The following is a 19,228-nucleotide window of genomic DNA, read 5'->3' as shown; positions in this document are numbered from 1 at the left end:
GCTTGTAGATCTAGTCTTGCTGATCATTTGTGTTATAAACTTTCAAGATAATTGGCAAAAAAAACAAAGATTCAATTTTGTAAAAGCTTATATAGCGAAAACTCCAATAACGAGTCGAGAAACAATTTCGCCGGATATTTTGACCTCCTTGAATTCTCGTCTTCCTGGTAATTTTTGCTAATAAATGTTTCAATATAATTGGCAAACATATGAAGTGGTAAAATTCGTCATACAAGGGGGATAACTCCTATAAGAAATAATTTGACCGTTTTGACGGAACTGGACATTAATTAGGTAAAGCTCAACGTTCTAAACATATTTTTCACAGGTTTTCGCTATTCGTAGCAGTTTTCAATAGACATTATTCGCATTTTATCCAAATGTTTTAATTTTAGCCATGTCGGCTATCTTGGCTGGCCGTCAGTGTTATCCAATACACGTTTGAAAACTAGATACACGGTACACCAATGCTAAACAACTTCCTTAAAGACATGTGTTCGTCAACATTTGGCCAAGTTGTTTCAGAAAAGATTTTTGTAAAGTTGACAAAGACGAAACGGACGCAAGGTGACGAGAAAATCTCGCTTGGCAGGGCCAGGTCAGATAAAAAAAAAAGAACTCTCAAAGTATACAAGACAACCACTAAAGACTAAAGCAGGACTACCAATAGTCTGACAGAGCAGAACCATTGTTGAATGAACAATAATTCAGTATTGACTATAATAACTAATAGATCAACCATAGTTGATACAATTATAGTGAATAGCTATAAGAAGACTTGTACTAAATATATACCACAAAATAAACCGTTATAATATCCAAATGGAAAGACATAATAGCTTAAGTAGGGACGAGAGAAAAAAAATAGAATATGGACTCAATGCATCGATAGTATAAAAATACAGTCTTATCATCTGCTAATTTTTCAATACTTTATGCTTTAAAATCTCATTCCTCTGTTTTTCTGTTTTTGTAAACATGTGTTATACTATATAGAACATGCATATATAGATAAAATAACAAAAAAGAAAAGTTGTCAATTCTTTCTGATTCCTTTTTCCGTTTCCGTTCCGTATTCCGTTCCGTTTTCCGTTTCCGCCGTTTAGCAACACTCAATTAAGTAGGGTGTCAGTGAAAAACTATATAAAATTAAGTTTATTATCCTACATTGAACTTTTGATGTCGTCCCTTAATTATTGGTGACAGGTTTTCTCACAAATTTACAAATGGGGCCCGGTGACACACACACATACACGCACACCAATAAAGGAAGTCCTGAATGGATATAGATAACACGAAAGATTAATTATCCAATTTCTATAATTTTGGAGTAGGTCCGGTAAGACCCCTTTTTGGCCCCAAAATATAGCAGTTTTACAAAATTGTTAAAATGTAAACTTATAAATATATATTGGACAGTAGAATGCTTCTGCTACATAAATATTGGTTGTTTTTGGCAATACAATGCACATATATCGAGTACTAGCACCATTAAGTCACGCTAAATTACTGAAATCTTCACAACTCTATCATTTTAGCTAAATTTTAGACGGTTTTCGTGTAAAACGAAAGTGGCCGCATTCGTGTTCATCCTTAATATTGAAATGTAAGTTGTATTTTATGATAATACATAACATATATAATGATTTTGGATGAACACGGATGCGGCCACTTTCATTTTTGACAAAAACTATCTAAAAAGTGACATTTTTCAACATATTTGGTAGATTTTTCATATTTGAGCTTGAATCGGATCGTTTTCAATGACTTAATCAGTTAAAATCTTTCACATAAACTAATTGATTCAAATGAAATAGACACTTAACATGTTAAGTGTTTAAAAAGAGGTCAAATTCATTCGTTAGATGAACTTGAAATTTGAGGCCAAAATTGATCCTTACCGGACCTACTCCTTAATTTGCGCTTGTATGACATTTTGTTCTCCAGCTATTAAACTTACTCATAAATAATCAAAGTACGTGTCATTTTATCGTCTTTTTGGCCAGTGATAATTTTTCACGAAAATCCCAAATAAGTGACACGCATGCACAAATAGTTTTCTTTTTTGCTCCATTACAATTCATATATAATGGCATTTGTGATGTCACTGTGTCCTAATTGATAAATTTGACCAAACAAAATATAAAAAAGAAGATGTGATATGATTGTCAATGAGATAACTCTCCACAAGAGACCAAATGACACAGAAATTATCAAGGTAATTTGACATGTAGATGGATATTTTGCACATGTAGAGCAATATCCTAAATGTATAAAACTCCGAAGCATATTAAAAAATATTTTCAACTGAACATATTAAGCCGTTACGATAAAACGGAACGTTTTTTTGTTGTGAATATTAATAATATATTGTTAACTTTTAAATTTTCATGGTGAAATACACATATATAGTGATATGTTAAAATTTTTGCTTCACATGGACCGATTTTTATGAAAAATTTTCACATTTAAACTATCACATGATCTCATATTGTCCAGTAGATTAAAAAAATCTCTCTGTATTTTTGGCGAATCCAGTACTTACTCATTGTACTATAATTTATAACTCTATGGATAATAATAGAGTTATTCCTCTTGGCATACAAATGAATCCAAACGGACAGTATTCCAATACATTTCTAAGTTGTGTCTTTTGGATTTTTACAAAATGGTCTGACTTAGCAGCAGCCTAATATGAAATCGCGTTGCGGCGTACTATGTACAAGGTGAAAAAAAAATTAGCCAAATAGCGATAAATTCGATACAGGTTTACAAATATTTGTGAATAGATATATCATGTTAAGGAGGGGTATTTGCGAAAAATACCAGACGAGAGAATGTTAAATTTCATTCTCAAGACTTGTATTTTTCGCAAATACCCCTCAGAACAAAAACGCATTGATGATCGTGACGTTACAAAAAAAAGTAAAATCACAAAAATACTGAACTTACAGGAAATTCAAGTCGGAAAGTCCATATTCACATGGCAAAATCAAATAACAAAACGCATCAAAAACGAATGGACAAGAACTATCATATTCCTGACTTGGTACAGGCATTTTCAAATGTAGAAAATGTTGGATTAAACCTGGTTTTATACAAGCGTCCAGTCGGATAGAGTATATTTTGGCAAATACCACGGCAGAGAGCTAGGGTTAACTTTAATTAAAAAGGCATATCAATTTTGCAAATACCCCGGCGGCGTTAAAAATAAACGATATCGATATTCATTTGATAACAGTAAATTGGTGAAAAACACACTGGCTATGTTTTTCGATTCATCATCAAAATGTACTATCTATTAACATCGTGTGGATAATTAAATTTTCAATTGCATTTTTATTTGACAAAAAATTGAAGTCCACGATGTATTTTCTAAATAAGTATATAGACTGTGTTCATGCACACATGTTAAATATTGAATATGGCAGCTAGATTCACCAAAAAAGCAAGAAATGAAAGATTATGTCTCTTATGTAACCAAGGTGATATCGAGGATGAGTTTCATTTTATTTTAAAATGTACAAAATATGACAGAAAATTGCATATTAAAAAGGTATTATTAAACAAATGCATCTGTTTTTAAATTAGTTCAATTATTGTCAACAAAGAATTTATCGGAATTGTCTAATTTAGGAAAATATCTGAAATACGCCACACATTTTCATGACAATCCTCTGAATAACTTATACTGTGCAGTCTTGCCTCCGATTGTATTTAAAATGTTCTGTTATGATATACATGCATGTATATATTTATGATATACCTATAAGATCCTATAAGCTATATTGCTTCTGGTTTGAAATATATATCTTTATTACCAAAGTCTATATAAACTATAGGTATACAATTATATCAACATCAATAATACATATAATACATACATAAACACAGACTATGTGACAGCAGACTGAGGTGTTGTAGTAATAAACAAACTATTAATTATTTTAACATTTCAGATCTAAGCTTAAAAGATCTAAATATAAATTTACCTAAATTACACAACTCTTTTACATTGTTAGTACTCATCGGTTTAATAAATTTGTACACTCGCCGTTTTTTCCCAATAAAATGGTTTAATATAAATTGTTCTAAAACCGTGGACATTTGAGGATGAAAAGAAACTCATCCTCTATATCATTTTTACAAAAAGTACATGTTCTATTATTTCTTGTTATACCATAAAATCTTACATTTTCTATAGCTAAGTTGTGGCTGCTTAATCTTATTTTTGTTATCCATTTTTTGTAAACATTTGGAATCGGTTTGCATAAAATAAAAATTATCTACAATATATTTATAATAAGATCATTTTGGAGAAATATGCAATTGAGCATCATGTTCTTGTTTTAGACAATCGTACAAACGTTGCTTTATGACAGCAAAATATACACTCAGACAAATCACAAATAAGGTTTTGGCTATACCATACATCACCTAAACCAATAAGAAAAAGTTCATTCCTAGGCTTATAAAATACAACCAGACCATGATACACTTATTATTTGGACAACTCTCTAATTCACAATATAAGCTGTTATAACAATTTTTCAATATACAGTTAGAAGTATTTAGCAATTTAAACCAATATAATACAAAATAAACTATTAAAAAAATCTTGAGTCTGAGTCTTGAGTTTAACTTTTAAAATGTTTGTGAAAAAAATCCCCTCTGCTCTTAATATCTTTACAAATATTCTTTTGAAAATACTTTAAACACAGGTCTTACATAAAAAAAAAGTAATTTAATATAGGTTAAAATATGAAAAAAATATTTTCAAATATAAATACACAATTAAAAAAAGAAGGGGGGGGGGGTCCACTAGTACTCCACAAACACCTGCGTAAAAAACATGACCATCCCTTCTGTAGGACTCTGTATGATAATAATTCTACAAAAACAATAAATAAACTTCATGTTACCAATTTTCATCAATGACAAATTGTCAATTTTGATTTTTTCATTTAATTACGGATCATTACGGACAAATTTTGAATTTTCCACGGTGTTCATTATTTTTGTCAATAAACTTTTTTTATAATAATCTTTATTTGTCATATAAGTAACATTATACTTGTGACATAAACAAATTCATAATCATTGCCGTGTCTAAATTTAGGTTGTGACGCATACGCTTGGAACTAGTCTCAACTAGAACATTCCAATCTGTTGTGACGTAGACTGAGTAGATTTATAATTTTACAAGATAAATGCGAGCAAAAAAATAGTACATTATATTATCTTTTCATAAATTCTCAATACGGACCAAAACATGTGATATCTATAATTATGATTAAGGTTATAAATCAAATTAAACCTAAAGTACTGAATTGACGCATATGAATAGAATTTTCAAGATATTTCTTAATTTGTCATGTGTTTATGACGTAGGTGGGTATTACTTAAAAATAGTTCGATGTGTGCGTTGCCAGTGTTGCGTCTGACGAGAAGAAGACAGGACCTATGTCAAACAGATTGAAACCCTGATGTGTCGATATAACAGTTTCTGAGCTTTATTTTAATGTCTGGACACTTAATTTTGTTAAACAGAACCTTTTATTAGATTGGACGATTACCGATTTTATTCATTTTAGTTTAAATTCGAGGATATTTGATATAATAGAACAATTTTTGTCAATCCAAGATGGCGCCCACAGAAATCTCCGTAACCGAATCTTCAGTTGTGTTGAATTTACTACGTCGCGTACGATCAAAGAAAAAGACTGTAAATGGGAAAGATTTTCATTATCGGGCCAAAGCTTTATTACAATCCACGGAGATGAAATTATTATTGGATCTACAAAAACTTGGTAAAAAATTGGCAAAACGGGATGGTGAAAATGTCGGAAAAGAAATTTATGATGAGGGTAAAACAAAATCAGGTGGTAACGACGATATTTTATCTTTAAATTCGTTTTTTGAGAAGCTTTACAATTCATAATTTTTTATAATTCAAACGTTTTAATGTTTTCCCACCATACGTGTTCAAAAATTTCGTGATTTGTATTCTGTTATTATATTTTGTTTGTTATTGAATAAAATATGTTGATTATAATATACTTTGTTGCATCGTCAATTTAAATCATATATATATTATTTTATCAGCTTTCAAGCCTTCATGAAGACTGGCCAATATGTCTCAAGTTTGTGTATAGAGATGTGTATGTAGCTTTATCAGCTTGCCGTCCTTCCTATTTTCACACAGTTCAAAGGAAATATGTGGGATGACATGGTCGCCATTCAAGACTATTAATGAGATATGTTGGTCGCCAACACGATCAGCCTATTTGCAGTTCACTTGCCCTGTGTATCTGTTCCACTGACCCGTGTGATACTGTCCATGTTGTGTATGTAAGAAGGTTGGATTCCTGCTCTAGTTCAGGGTTTCTACGTGACAATCAGTAAGATGAAGTATAAAATCTTTTTTTTTTACTTTAAATACAAGTTAAAAGAGACTATAAATGTTGAGACTTTATTGTAAAAGTATTTACCAGGGATTTCATAAATGGATGGGCTCTATTGCTTTCCATGACAAGATGACTAGTAAACGGGATTGAGGGAGGAATGGATGCCTCCTGCAAAGGTTAAAGTCGAGGTGCAGTTGACTATTAGCCTGAATGTTCAAATGAATGATAACTTGCCCTGTTAGTGAAAGGTATTCATTATGCATGTTACAGAACTCCCAATTTTTAAGTGATTTTAAATATTTCAAGTTGAAACTAAATTTCCATTATAAATAATCTGTTCTATTCATTATTGATATTTTTATTTGAAAACCTAGCATAGAAAAACCCAATTTATCCCAACTGATATTAGAAGTAAATTTTTTATTAATTATTGAAAATGTTTTTAAATAAATGCGGCTGAAACTTTAACCAATAACTATAAAAATATAAAACTGCTGCCAAAATTTATTCTGTTGTCAAACAATACAGTACACAGGATACAGATGCATTGTATATTGTGAAAATTACTTTAAAAAAGAAATATTTCATGATTTTCCTTGTTAATATTAAAATTTCAGTATGCAGTCTTTATACTCTGAAGCAAGAAACCATACATGTTGGTAAACAAGACTGGATTTCTTTCATAGACTTGGTACCATATTTTTCTGCTGTCATGGAATCAAAGACTGGGTTTTCCTAAAGTTGAACTGTTAAGAAAATGAACAACTGATGTTGAAATAACTGGTAGTTTATTCAAGTATTAAGAATCTAGTTTGCATCATTTTATCAACTAATGAGCAGTGGTTTGTAATGTATCAGTCATTTTTTAGTATGGTCATTCATTGTTTTCATTTGACATGAAATTAATCCAATATAATGAATCTTGTTCTATTCAAAATTGTGAATTTTATGAAATTAAATCAAACAATAAAGATTGCTTCATCCTGTTCCACTTTTAAGTTAAAATAATGCAAAATTTGTGTTTGGGAAGTTTCACATGTTCAATATACAATGTATATTATGCCAAGCATGCCCTGAAAGCAATGTTTTTCAGTAAACTCCAACTTGAATGTACAATTGAAGATTTCTAAATTGTAGACCTTGATGTATGAATGTAACTTTTATTCCTTTTCATTTCCTTTGGGGAAAGGTGACTGAAACCAAGAGGAGGCCAAATAATAACCTTGCACAGCACTAAATAGTGTTGCATATCAACTCTACTTGAAATGTTACATTTTACTGCTCCAAAGTCCATTCATACCACAGACTCTTGAATTGCAACGTTATTCCTTGCTGGGTTCCTCCGTCTTCCTCTTGATTCTTGAAAGTATTGACAAGGAAGAGTAAAAAGTGGACAACAATGCATCATCCAGTACAATACTTGTTGGCTGTCCTCAATCATTTGGTTCCTTTTGAAAGAACATTTGTCTGCCGAATAAGATAAAACCTGGAAGGTAAAAGTAAGGTACATGTTGTTTGTGTGTAAATTAATTGACCAAATATTTTACTCATTTATGAAATAATATTTGTAAACATGATGCTTCAAAATTGAACATCAACATTAAAACCAAAATAATTTTAAAATTAAAAGTAAAATGTGTTATTTGTTCCAAAATGGTTAGAGTGTTGTAAATGGAGACTTAAAATAGGAAGTAAGATTGCAGAAATTCATATATTGCCTTGGCAAGATGTCAAGTTGGAGAAGTTTCAATTGATAGAAGTGAATATTTTAACAACTTTTTTTGTCGTATATAACAAAGTATTTTGAAAAAGCTTTAAAAGTTTGTTAATTCAAATAGTATGTAAATTGCCAGAACTTCAACCTCTGTATCGCATATCCTTGTATAACCTTTGACTTGTAAATAAGCTTTTATTACAGTCCACAATGACATTCTTAAACATGTTAAAGGAATGGATGAATTGTAAGTTTGTATAAATGGCTGAATCTTTAGATAAGACTTGATGAACTAGTGCTGTTGTTTTGAGAAGGGTGAAAAAGCTGTTGGTCATTGATGCACACTTGCTGTTGATAATAAAGGTGAAAGGCCATTGGTCAGTGATGTACACTTGCTGTTGATAACAGAAAGGTGATAGAATGTTGGTCCTAGATGTACCCTTGCTGTTGTCCTTGGTATACCCCTGCTGTCGATAACAGAAAGGTGAAAGGCTGCTGTTAAGTCTGAAAGTGATTACCAGAATTTGATGAGTTTGTGGTTTGTAGAGATTTTGAATTTATAAACAAAATTTTGTTTATTTCTGATGTAGGATAGCCCAATATTTTTTTTTAAATTTCAAATGTGAGTAAATTTACAGTTACACATGTGAAGTGAAGAAAAATAAAATTTATGGCGGTCACTCTAAATCAAAAAATGATTACCATCCTGTTTAAAAAAAATTAAATTCTACATTTGGTGTCGGACGGCAATCACCACTAAAAATTTGCACAGATGGCACTGTAAAAATTTTGTAATTTATTCCGACACAACAATTTAAACCTTGTAATCTATTAAAATTGATGCAAATTGTAGTCACTGTCAGTGGAATATTTTATAATCTTAAAGTAACATACATGTAATCTCCAAAATAGGTATGTGCTGAGAAAATCTTTGAAGAGCACCCTTGCCTATCATGGGTGAGCCCATTTCACGTTTCAATTCAATGTGTATTAAACCTAACTTTCAAAACACCATTGTCATATTTGAGTTGCAGCATTTTATATAACTTCTTAAAAATAACTAAATCTGTGAAGAGCTCTTGTGTCTCCATTACTGTCTTTCTCTTTTCATCTGGGAGTTACCTTGTTGCAGCCATAAACTGCTTGCATCAGTATCCAGAGTATACTTATCTAAAGGTTGAAAGCTACTGAATGACATGTCCACACTGGCCAATTAATTGTCTTCTACATTATGAAGTGCAGATGTATGTAGTCCTATCCAATATAAGCTTTTCCGCAACTCTCCTACAGGAAGTTAGAATCCCAGACTTTTCATTTGGTGCTGCTGCAATAAAGAGAACGAGAGGTGAAGGTAAATTATTGGTTTGTCTATGTTCTTTTGATGAGCTAAATTTGTTCAATTGAAATATTTATTTTATTGAAAAGTTTATATTTGTTATCAGGTTCAAAACACTTCAATTTATAATTAGATGCAAATTTAAGCACAAAAATGAAAAAAAGTTAGATTTTTTTTCTTGAAATTTCTTAAAACATTGAGGTTTCAAAAACTTGTACTGATTTTTATCCTAACAATAGTCAATAGTTGAAACAAGTGAAGTGATTGCAGTTCAATAAAGCAAAAATGTGTGTGACCTGTTCTTGACCAATGGCCAACTACATGCTTCCACTTTCCAATCGTCTATATAGATGATTTCATGGAGACACTTGTTATTGGGTTGTGTTTTATTGTGGACACATAATTGACTTATTGAACCCCTGAAGGCTGATCAAGGCTGTCCTGTAGAGTGAAGGCTTGAAAGTACAATACTGATAAATGGTGAAAAACAAAGCTATCAAAAGCAGGTACCGTTAATATTAGTTCAGTTTGGTGCTGTTATAAGGAGAGATCTGCAGATCCTTCATAGTATTCAACTTTACATGTATACACAAACTAAAAATTAACTGCACCAAAAATGAGTCAACTCATCTGATTAATGATACAAAACCTCTGTCTATGCTTTGCTTACAATGGTCTGAAAACACGTTAATCTCTACTATAACTACCAATGAAATGTCGGCTGTCAAATTTTTGTATAGTAGCGAGTTTCATCACGACAATTATGTAAGATCCTGAACAGTTGTAGAATGGAGAGTTTTCAAATCCTTTTAAGTAAAGCATGGACACTGGCTCTGTATTTTAAGTAACCAAATACAAAGAACAATCAAAAAGCAAATTATTGCACAGTTTATTCAAGGAAGATGATGATCCACACACTTGTGAGCCAATCATTGATACATTTTATTTGCTTCCCAACAATCAGTAAGTGTAATAGCATCCACACAATATATCACAAAAGTGTCATTTATTCAGTTTTCAATGTCCTGTTAATTTTGCATTAAGTACATATCTAGTAAATTAAAAGGCGAGTTTGTTTAAACATTTTAATAGTTGCCTTCTGTGCTGTAGACCTGTTTCTTTTTTAAAATCTACATTGTTTATTCAAATGGACTGGAAATTTAATATGTACATATCATTATGAACACATTAACATTTCATAAACTTTAAATAATATGACACTTCTGTGATGATAACTGCAGATACAAAGGGTTAGGATTGTGTTCAAAAGTCTCTTTCAATTTGTTGGTATGAAACTAATGCAACTGTTTCAATAACATTCCATCTTATCTAGAAAAAGAACACGTGACAATTCATAGCTTGGACATCATAAACTTGACATGGTTTCCTCTTTAATATTTGTACAATATGACGCAGGCATTGTGTTTTTCTTGGTTGTGGTAACTTTTAGGCAATTAAGTCCATATCCGTGGTCACCTTCTACTAAGTAGTAGAACACCCTTCTGTGAACTTTGGGTTATATTTTTCATGAATGCGGTATTTATGTCAATGGGACTGCAATTCAATTTTCCATGAATGTGGTATCAAAGTCAATCAGACAGCAATGTTAACTGTTAAAGTGTTTATTAAATTATCTGCTTTTTCAATCTGGGAGAAGTCGTAAGGAGTTGATGCTGTTTATATTATCTATTACAATCATAGTTCCTGAATCAAGGCATAAATATTGAACTGCTTTCCACACTGATTGACCATATGCGGCAACAACAAAAATGTATACACATCTTGTGGTGGAAATGAGAAGTAAGGTTGTATCCATATTTTCTATTTAACTTCAAAATGTCCAAGGTGAATTTGGAATACATACTTTTTGTATTAAACTATTTTGAATCCTTATTTTTGGTTTTGACTACCGAAATAGATAAACAAATAATTTGTCATCATTTGATATGTTTGCTATAATGAGGACACAATTTTCAAGAAACATCTATCCTCTAAAAACAACCTTTATTCTTAAACTTTTTGGAAGTGAAATAAAAAAAATTATAAAGCGAGTTATTAAGCGATTTAAAAAGATAATGGGGTCATAAGCATCTACCAGGCCTCACGATCATAAAACTTTCGAGCATCGTTTTTGTACTCGGACTCGAAAATCAACCAATCAAATTGCTGGATTTCATGTTTCGAGCACTGAGCAAAGTTTTATGCCTTCAAGGCCAGGCAAAAAGTCTGCTGTAGAAATTCAGAATTCTACAGAAAAGAAAAGAAAAAAACACTCCAGGAAATAATGAAATTTGAAAGTACACTTAAAAAAAAACCCATCGTTGTCGTACAAATAAAAGCTGACTTAACAAAAAATAACAACAGGTGAAAGTGCAAAAAAAGTTAAACTTGTATACAAATACAAAAAATGACAACACAGCAAAACTTTCAGTACAAAATGGTGTTGATTTGGAATGGACTGATGGTTTGTTATCAATTGCAAATCAGAATTTGAAGATATTACTTGGTGATGCAATGACCAACCAACAGGAACATGGAAATAGTGCAAGCACGACAAATAACTTTGCTGAATAGAGGGACCAACCAGGAACAAGACAACAAACAAAAATGATAATGATTTGTGAAGGCATCATACATTCAAAACGAAAGAAGCAACACAGAATGAGGTAATTTTAAGCAGTTTCTTTACATGCATTTCTTTGCAAATTTTAAAATTTTTGTCTCACCACAAACTTTGCTAAAGACAACTACCAATAAACTACTCAAAATATGCCAGGCTGACGATCAACCACAAACCAACTCTGAACTAGAAAACTCGAGATGGCACATGGTGTTCCATCTGGAATTGCAAACAAACAGACACATGGAAATGGTAGATACAGGATGGATGCCTTTGATGACTATTAACCACAACTGATGAACGAAACCTGAACAAGACAACAAACAGAAAGTGTGTGATGTGTGATGTGACTGGCCAAGACCGAATGCCAGAAGAATGTGGTGAAGCAAATATTTAATAATTTGTAAAGGTAGCATGAATTGAAAATTTCAAAAGCAACACATAATGAGGTAATTTTAATGCATAGTTTCTTTACATGTATTTCTATGCAAGTTGTTGAATCTTTGTCTCACCACAAACTCCACTAAAGACGACTGTAAATCAACTACTCAAAAGATGCCTAGCTGATGATCGCCCACTAGCCAACTCCAAACTAGAGAAATCAAAATGGTACATGGTGATGCAACCAACCAACCAAACAGACACATGGAAATGGTAGATGCAGGATGGATGCCTCTGGTGACTATGAACCAACTGATGAACCACACCTGATGAACCAACCAGTAACCAGACAACAAACAGATACAATATGTGTGTGCGTGGAGACTGTGACCAAGACCAGATTCCAGAAGAGAATGTGGTGAAGCAAAAATTTAATAATTTGTAAAGGTAGCATGAATTGAAAATTTCAAAAGCAACACATAATGAGGTAATTTTAATGCATAGTTTCTTTACATGTATTTCTTTGCAAGTTGTTGAATTTTTGTCTCACCACAAACTCCACTAAATACGACTGCAAATCAACTTCTCAAAAGATGGCTGCCTGACGATCAACCAAACTAGAGAACTCAAAATGGTACATGGTGTTCAAACTGGTGATGTAACCAAACAGACACATGGAAATGGTAGATGCAGAATGGATGCCTTTGGTGACTATGAACCAACTGATGAACCACACCTGATGAACCAACCAGTAACCAGACAACAAACAGATACAGTGTGTGTGTGTGAGGGGACTGTGACCAAGACCAGATTCCAGAAGAGAATGTGGTGAAGCAAAACTTTAATAATTTGTAAAGGCAGCATGAATTGAAAATTTCAAAAGCAACACATAATGAGGTAATTTTAATGCATAGTTTCTTTACATGTATTTCTTTGCAAGTTGTTGAATTTTTGTCTCACCACAAACTCCACTAAAGACGACTGCAAATCAACTTCTCAAAAGATGGCTGCCTGACGATCAACCAAACTAGAGAACTCAAAATGGTACATGGTGTTCCAACTGGTGATGTAACCAAACAGACACATGGAAATGGTAGATGTAAGATGGATGCCTTTGGTGACTATGAACCAACTCATCTGATGAACCACACCTGATGAACCAACCAGGAACCAGACAACAAACAGATACAGTGTGTGATGTGTGAAGGGACTGTGACCAAGACCAGATTCCAGAAGAGAATGTGGTGAAGCAAAAATTTAATAATTTGTAAAGGCAGCATGAATTGAAAATTTCAAAAGCATCACATAATGACGTAATTTTAATGCATAGTTTCTTTACATGTATTTCTTTGCAAGTTGTTGAATTTTTATCTCACTACAAACTCCACTAAAGACGACTGCAAATGAACTACTCAACAGATGTCTAGCTGATGATCAACCAAACTAGAGACCTCAAAATGGTACATTGTGTTCCGACTGGTGATGCAACCAACCAACCAAACAGACACATGGTAATAATAGATGCAGAATGGATGCCTTTGGTGACTATGAACCAACTGATGAACCAACCAGTAACCAGACAACAAACAGATACAGTGTGTGTGTGCGGGGAGACTGTGACCAAGACCAGATTCCAGAAGAGAATGTGGTGAAGCAAAAATTTAATAATTTGTAGAGGTAGCATGAATTGAAAATTTCAAAAGCAACACATAATGAGGTAATTTTAATGCATAGTTTCTTTACATGTATTTCTTTGCAATTTGTTGAATTTTTGTCTCACCACAAACTCCTAAAGACGACTGCAAATCAACTACTCAAAAGATGGCTGCCTGACCATCAACCAAACTAGAGAACTCAAAATGGTACATGGTGTTTCAACTGGTGATGCAACCAACCAACCAAACAGACACATTGAAATGGTAGATGCAAGATGGATGCCTTTGGTGACTATGAACCAACTGATGAACCAACCAGTAACCAGACAACAAACAGATACAGTGTGTGTGTGAGGGGACTGTGACCAAGACCAGATTCCAGAAGAGAATGTGGTGAAGCAAAACTTTAATAATTTGTAAAGGCAGCATGAATTGAAAATTTCAAAAGCAACACATAATGAGGTAATTTTAATGCATAGTTTCTTTACATGTATTTCTTTGCAAGTTGTTGAATTTTTGTCTCACCACAAACTCCTAAAGACGACTGCAAATCAACTACTCAAAAGATGGCTGCCTGACAATCAACCAAACTAGAGAACTCAAAATGGTACATGGTGTTTCATTGGGGATGCAACCAACCAACCAAACAGACACATGGAAATGGTAGATGCAGGATGGATGCCTTTGGTGACTATGGACCACAACTGATGAACCAACCAGGAACCAGACAACAAACAGATAGTGTTTGATGTGTGAGGAGACTGTGACCAAGACCAGATTCCAGAAGAGAATGTGGTGAAGCAAAAATTTAATAATTTGTAAAGGTAGCATGAATTGAAAATTTCAAAAGCAACACATATTGAGGTAATTTTAATGCATAGTTTCTTTACATGTATTTCTTTGCAAGTTGTTGAATTTTTGTCTCACCACAAACTCCACTAAAGACGACTGCAAATCAACTACTCAAAAGATGGCTGCCTGACAATCAACCACTAACCAACTCCAGACTACAGAACTCAAGATGGTACATGGTGTTTCTAATGGTGATATGACCAACTAACCAAACAGACACATGGAAATGGTAGATGCAGGATGGATGCCTTTGGTGACTATGACCAACTGATGAACCAACCAGTAACCAGACAACAAACAGATACAGTGTGTGTGTGCCAGGAGACTGTGACCAAGACCAGATTCCAGAAGAGAATGTGGTGAAGCAAAAAATTAATAATTTGTAGAGGTAGCATGAATTGAAAATTTCAAAAGCAACACATAATGAGGTAATTTTAATGCATAGTTTCTTTCCATGTATTTCTTTGCAAGTTGTTGAATTTTTGTCTCACCACAAACTCCTAAAGACGACTGCAAATCAACTACTCAAAAGATGGCTGCCTTACGATCAACCAAACTAGAGAACTCAAAATGATACATGGTGTTTCAACTGGTGATGCAACCAACCAACCAAACAGACACATTGAAATGGTAGATGCAAGATGGATGCCTTTGGTGACTATGAACCAACTGATGAACCACACCTGATGAACCAACCAGTAACCAGACAACAAACAGATACAGTGTTTGTGTGTGAGGGAACTGTGACCAAGACCTGATTCCAGAAGAGAATGTGGTGAAGCAAAACTTTAATAATTTGTAAGGGCAGCATGAATTGAAAATTTCAAAAGCAACACATAATGAGGTAATTTTAATGCATAGTTTCTTTACATGTATTTCTTTGCAAGTTGTTGAATTTTTGTCTCACCACAAACTCCAATAAAGACGACTGCAAATCAACTACTCAAAAGATGGCTGCCTGACGATCAACCAAACTAGAGAACTCAAAATGGTACATGGTGTTCAAACTGGTGATGTAACCAAACAGACACATGGAAATGGTAGATGCAGAATGGATGCCTTTGGTGACTATGAACCAACTGATGAACCACACCTGATGAACCAACCAGTAACCAGACAACAAACAGATACAGTGTGTGTGTGCCAGGAGACTGTGACCAAGACCAGATTCCAGAAGAGAATGTGGTGAAGCAAAAAATTAATAATTTGTAGAGGTAGCATGAATTGAAAATTTCAAAAGCAACACATAATGAGGTAATTTTAATGCATAGTTTCTTTACATGTATTTCTTTGCAAGTTGTTGAATTTTTGTCTCACCACAAACTCCTAAAGACGACTGCAAATCAACTACTCAAAAGATGGCTGCCTGACAATCAACCAAACTAGAGAACTCAAAATGATACATGGTGTTTCATTGGGGATGCAACCAACCAACCAAACATACACATTGAAATGGTAGATGCAAGATGGATGCCTTTGGTGACTATGAACCAACTGATGAACCAACCAGTAACCAGACAACAAACAGATACAGTGTGTGTGTGTGAGGGGACTGTGACCAAGACCAGATTCCAGAAGAGAATGTGGTGAAGCAAAACTTTAATAATTTGTAAAGGCAGCATGAATTGAAAATTTCTAAAGCAACACATAATGAGGTAATTTTAATGCATAGTTTCTTTACATGTATTTCTTTGCAAGTTGTTGAATTTTTGTCTCACCACAAACTCCTAAAGACGACTGCAAATCAACTACTCAAAAGATGGCTGCCTGACAATCAACCAAACTAGAGAACTCAAAATGGTACATGGTGTTTCATTGGGGATGCAACCAACCAACCAAACAGACACATGGAAATGGTAGATGCAGGATGGATGCCTTTGGTGACTATGGACCACAACTGATGAACCAACCAGGAACCAGACAACAAACAGATAGTGTTTGATGTGTGAGGAGACTGTGACCAAGACCAGATTCCAGAAGAGAATGTGGTGAAGCAAAAATTTAATAATTTGTAAAGGTAGCATGAATTGAAAATTTCAAAAGCAACACATATTGAGGTAATTTTAATGCATAGTTTCTTTCCATGTATTTCTTTGCAAGTTGTTGAATTTTTGTCTCACCACAAACTCCACTAAAGACGACTGCAAATCAACTACTCAAAAGATGGCTGCCTGACAATCAACCACTAACCAACTCCAGACTACAGAACTTAAGATGGTACATGGTGTTTCAACTGGTGATGTAACCAACCAACCAAACAGACACATGGAAATGGTAGATGCAGGATGGATGCCTTTGGTGACTATGACCAACTGATGAACCAACCAGTAACCAGACAACAAACAGATACAGTGTGTGTGTGCCAGGAGACTGACCAAGACCAGATTCCAGAAGAGAATGTGGTGAAGCAAAAAATTAATAATTTGTAGAGGTAGCATGAATTGAAAATTTCAAAAGCAACACATAATGAGGTAATTTTAATGCATAGTTTCTTTACATGTATTTCTTTGCAAGTTGTTGAATTTTTGTCTCACCACAAACTCCTAAAGACGACTGCAAATCAACTACTCAAAAGATGGCTGCCTGACAATCAACCAAACTAGAGAACTCAAAATGATACATGGTGTTTCATTGGGGATGCAACCAACCAACCAAACATACACATTGAAATGGTAGATGCAAGATGGATGCCTTTGGTGACTATGAACCAACTGATGAACCAACCAGTAACCAGACAACAAACAGATACAGTGTGTGTGTGAGGGGACTGTGACCAAGACCAGATTCCAGAAGAGAATGTGGTGAAGCAAAACTTTAATAATTTGTAAAGGCAGCATGAATTGAAAATTTCAAAAGCAACACATAATGAGGTAATTTTAATGCATAGTTTCTTTACATGTATTTCTTTGCAAGTTGTTGAATTTTTGTCTCACCACAAACTCCTAAAGACGACTGCAAATCAACTACTCAAAAGATGGCTGCCTGACAATCAACCAAACTAGAGAACTCAAAATGGTACATGGTGTTTCATTGGGGATGCAACCAACCAACCAAACAGACACATGGAAATGGTAGATGCAGGATGGATGCCTTTGGTGACTATGGACCACAACTGATGAACCAACCAGGAACCAGACAACAAACAGATAGTGTTTGATGTGTGAGGAGACTGTGACCAAGACCAGATTCCAGAAGAGAATGTGGTGAAGCAAAAATTTAATAATTTGTAAAGGTAGCATGAATTGAAAATTTCAAAAGCAACACATATTGAGGTAATTTTAATGCATAGTTTCTTTACATGTATTTCTTTGCAAGTTGTTGAATTTTTGTCTCACCACAAACTCCACTAAAGACGACTGCAAATCAACTACTCAAAAGATGGCTGCCTGACAATCAACCACTAACCAACTCCAGACTACAGAACTCAAGATGGTACATGGTGTTTCTAATGGTGATATGACCAACTAACCAAACAGACACATGGAAATGGTAGATGCAGGATGGATGCCTTTGGTGACTATGACCAACTGATGAACCAACCAGTAACCAGACAACAAACAGATACAGTGTGTGTGTGCCAGGAGAATGTGACCAAGACCAGATTCCAGAAGAGAATGTGGTGAAGCAAAAAATTAATAATTTGTAGAGGTAGCATGAATTGAAAATTTCAAAAGCAACACATAATGAGGTAATTTTAATGCATAGTTTCTTTCCATGTATTTCTTTGCAAGTTGTTGAATTTTTGTCTCACCACAAACTCCTAAAGACGACTGCAAATCAACTACTCAAAAGATGGCTGCCTTACGATCAACCAAACTAGAGAACTCAAAATGATACATGGTGTTTCAACTGGTGATGCAACCAACCAACCAAACAGACACATTGAAATGGTAGATGCAAGATGGATGCCTTTGGTGACTATGAACCAACTGATGAACCACACCTGATGAACCAACCAGTAACCAGACAACAAACAGATACAGTGTTTGTGTGTGAGGGAACTGTGACCAAGACCTGATTCCAGAAGAGAATGTGGTGAAGCAAAACTTTAATAATTTGTAAGGGCAGCATGAATTGAAAATTTCAAAAGCAACACATAATGAGGTAATTTTAATGCATAGTTTCTTTACATGTATTTCTTTGCAAGTTGTTGAATTTTTGTCTCACCACAAACTCCAATAAAGACGACTGCAAATCAACTACTCAAAAGATGGCTGCCTGACGATCAACCAAACTAGAGAACTCAAAATGGTACATGGTGTT

The 19,228-nt window shown here is 33.9% G+C and overlaps 2 long non-coding RNA genes across 2 annotated transcripts; both read left to right on the top strand.

Annotated features, from left to right (window-relative positions):
- The first annotated feature begins 5,430 nt into the window (after window positions 1–5,430).
- On the top strand, window positions 5,431–8,019 carry LOC139525431 (uncharacterized). The gene is made up of 2 exons (XR_011664896.1): window positions 5,431–6,655; window positions 7,025–8,019. It is a non-coding gene; the product is annotated as an uncharacterized lncRNA (long non-coding RNA).
- A 1,553-nt stretch (window positions 8,020–9,572) lies between these two features.
- Window positions 9,573–11,812, top strand: LOC139525432 (uncharacterized). The gene is made up of 2 exons (XR_011664897.1): window positions 9,573–11,555; window positions 11,675–11,812. It is a non-coding gene; the product is annotated as an uncharacterized lncRNA (long non-coding RNA).
- The last annotated feature ends 7,416 nt before the right edge of the window (window positions 11,813–19,228 follow it).

This window comes from Mytilus edulis, chromosome 5 (assembly GCF_963676685.1).
Source record: "Mytilus edulis chromosome 5, xbMytEdul2.2, whole genome shotgun sequence".
NCBI lineage: Eukaryota > Metazoa > Mollusca > Bivalvia > Mytilida > Mytilidae > Mytilus > Mytilus edulis.
Note: the sequence above shows the minus strand (reverse complement) of the source record. Positions and strands in the feature narration are given on the sequence as shown.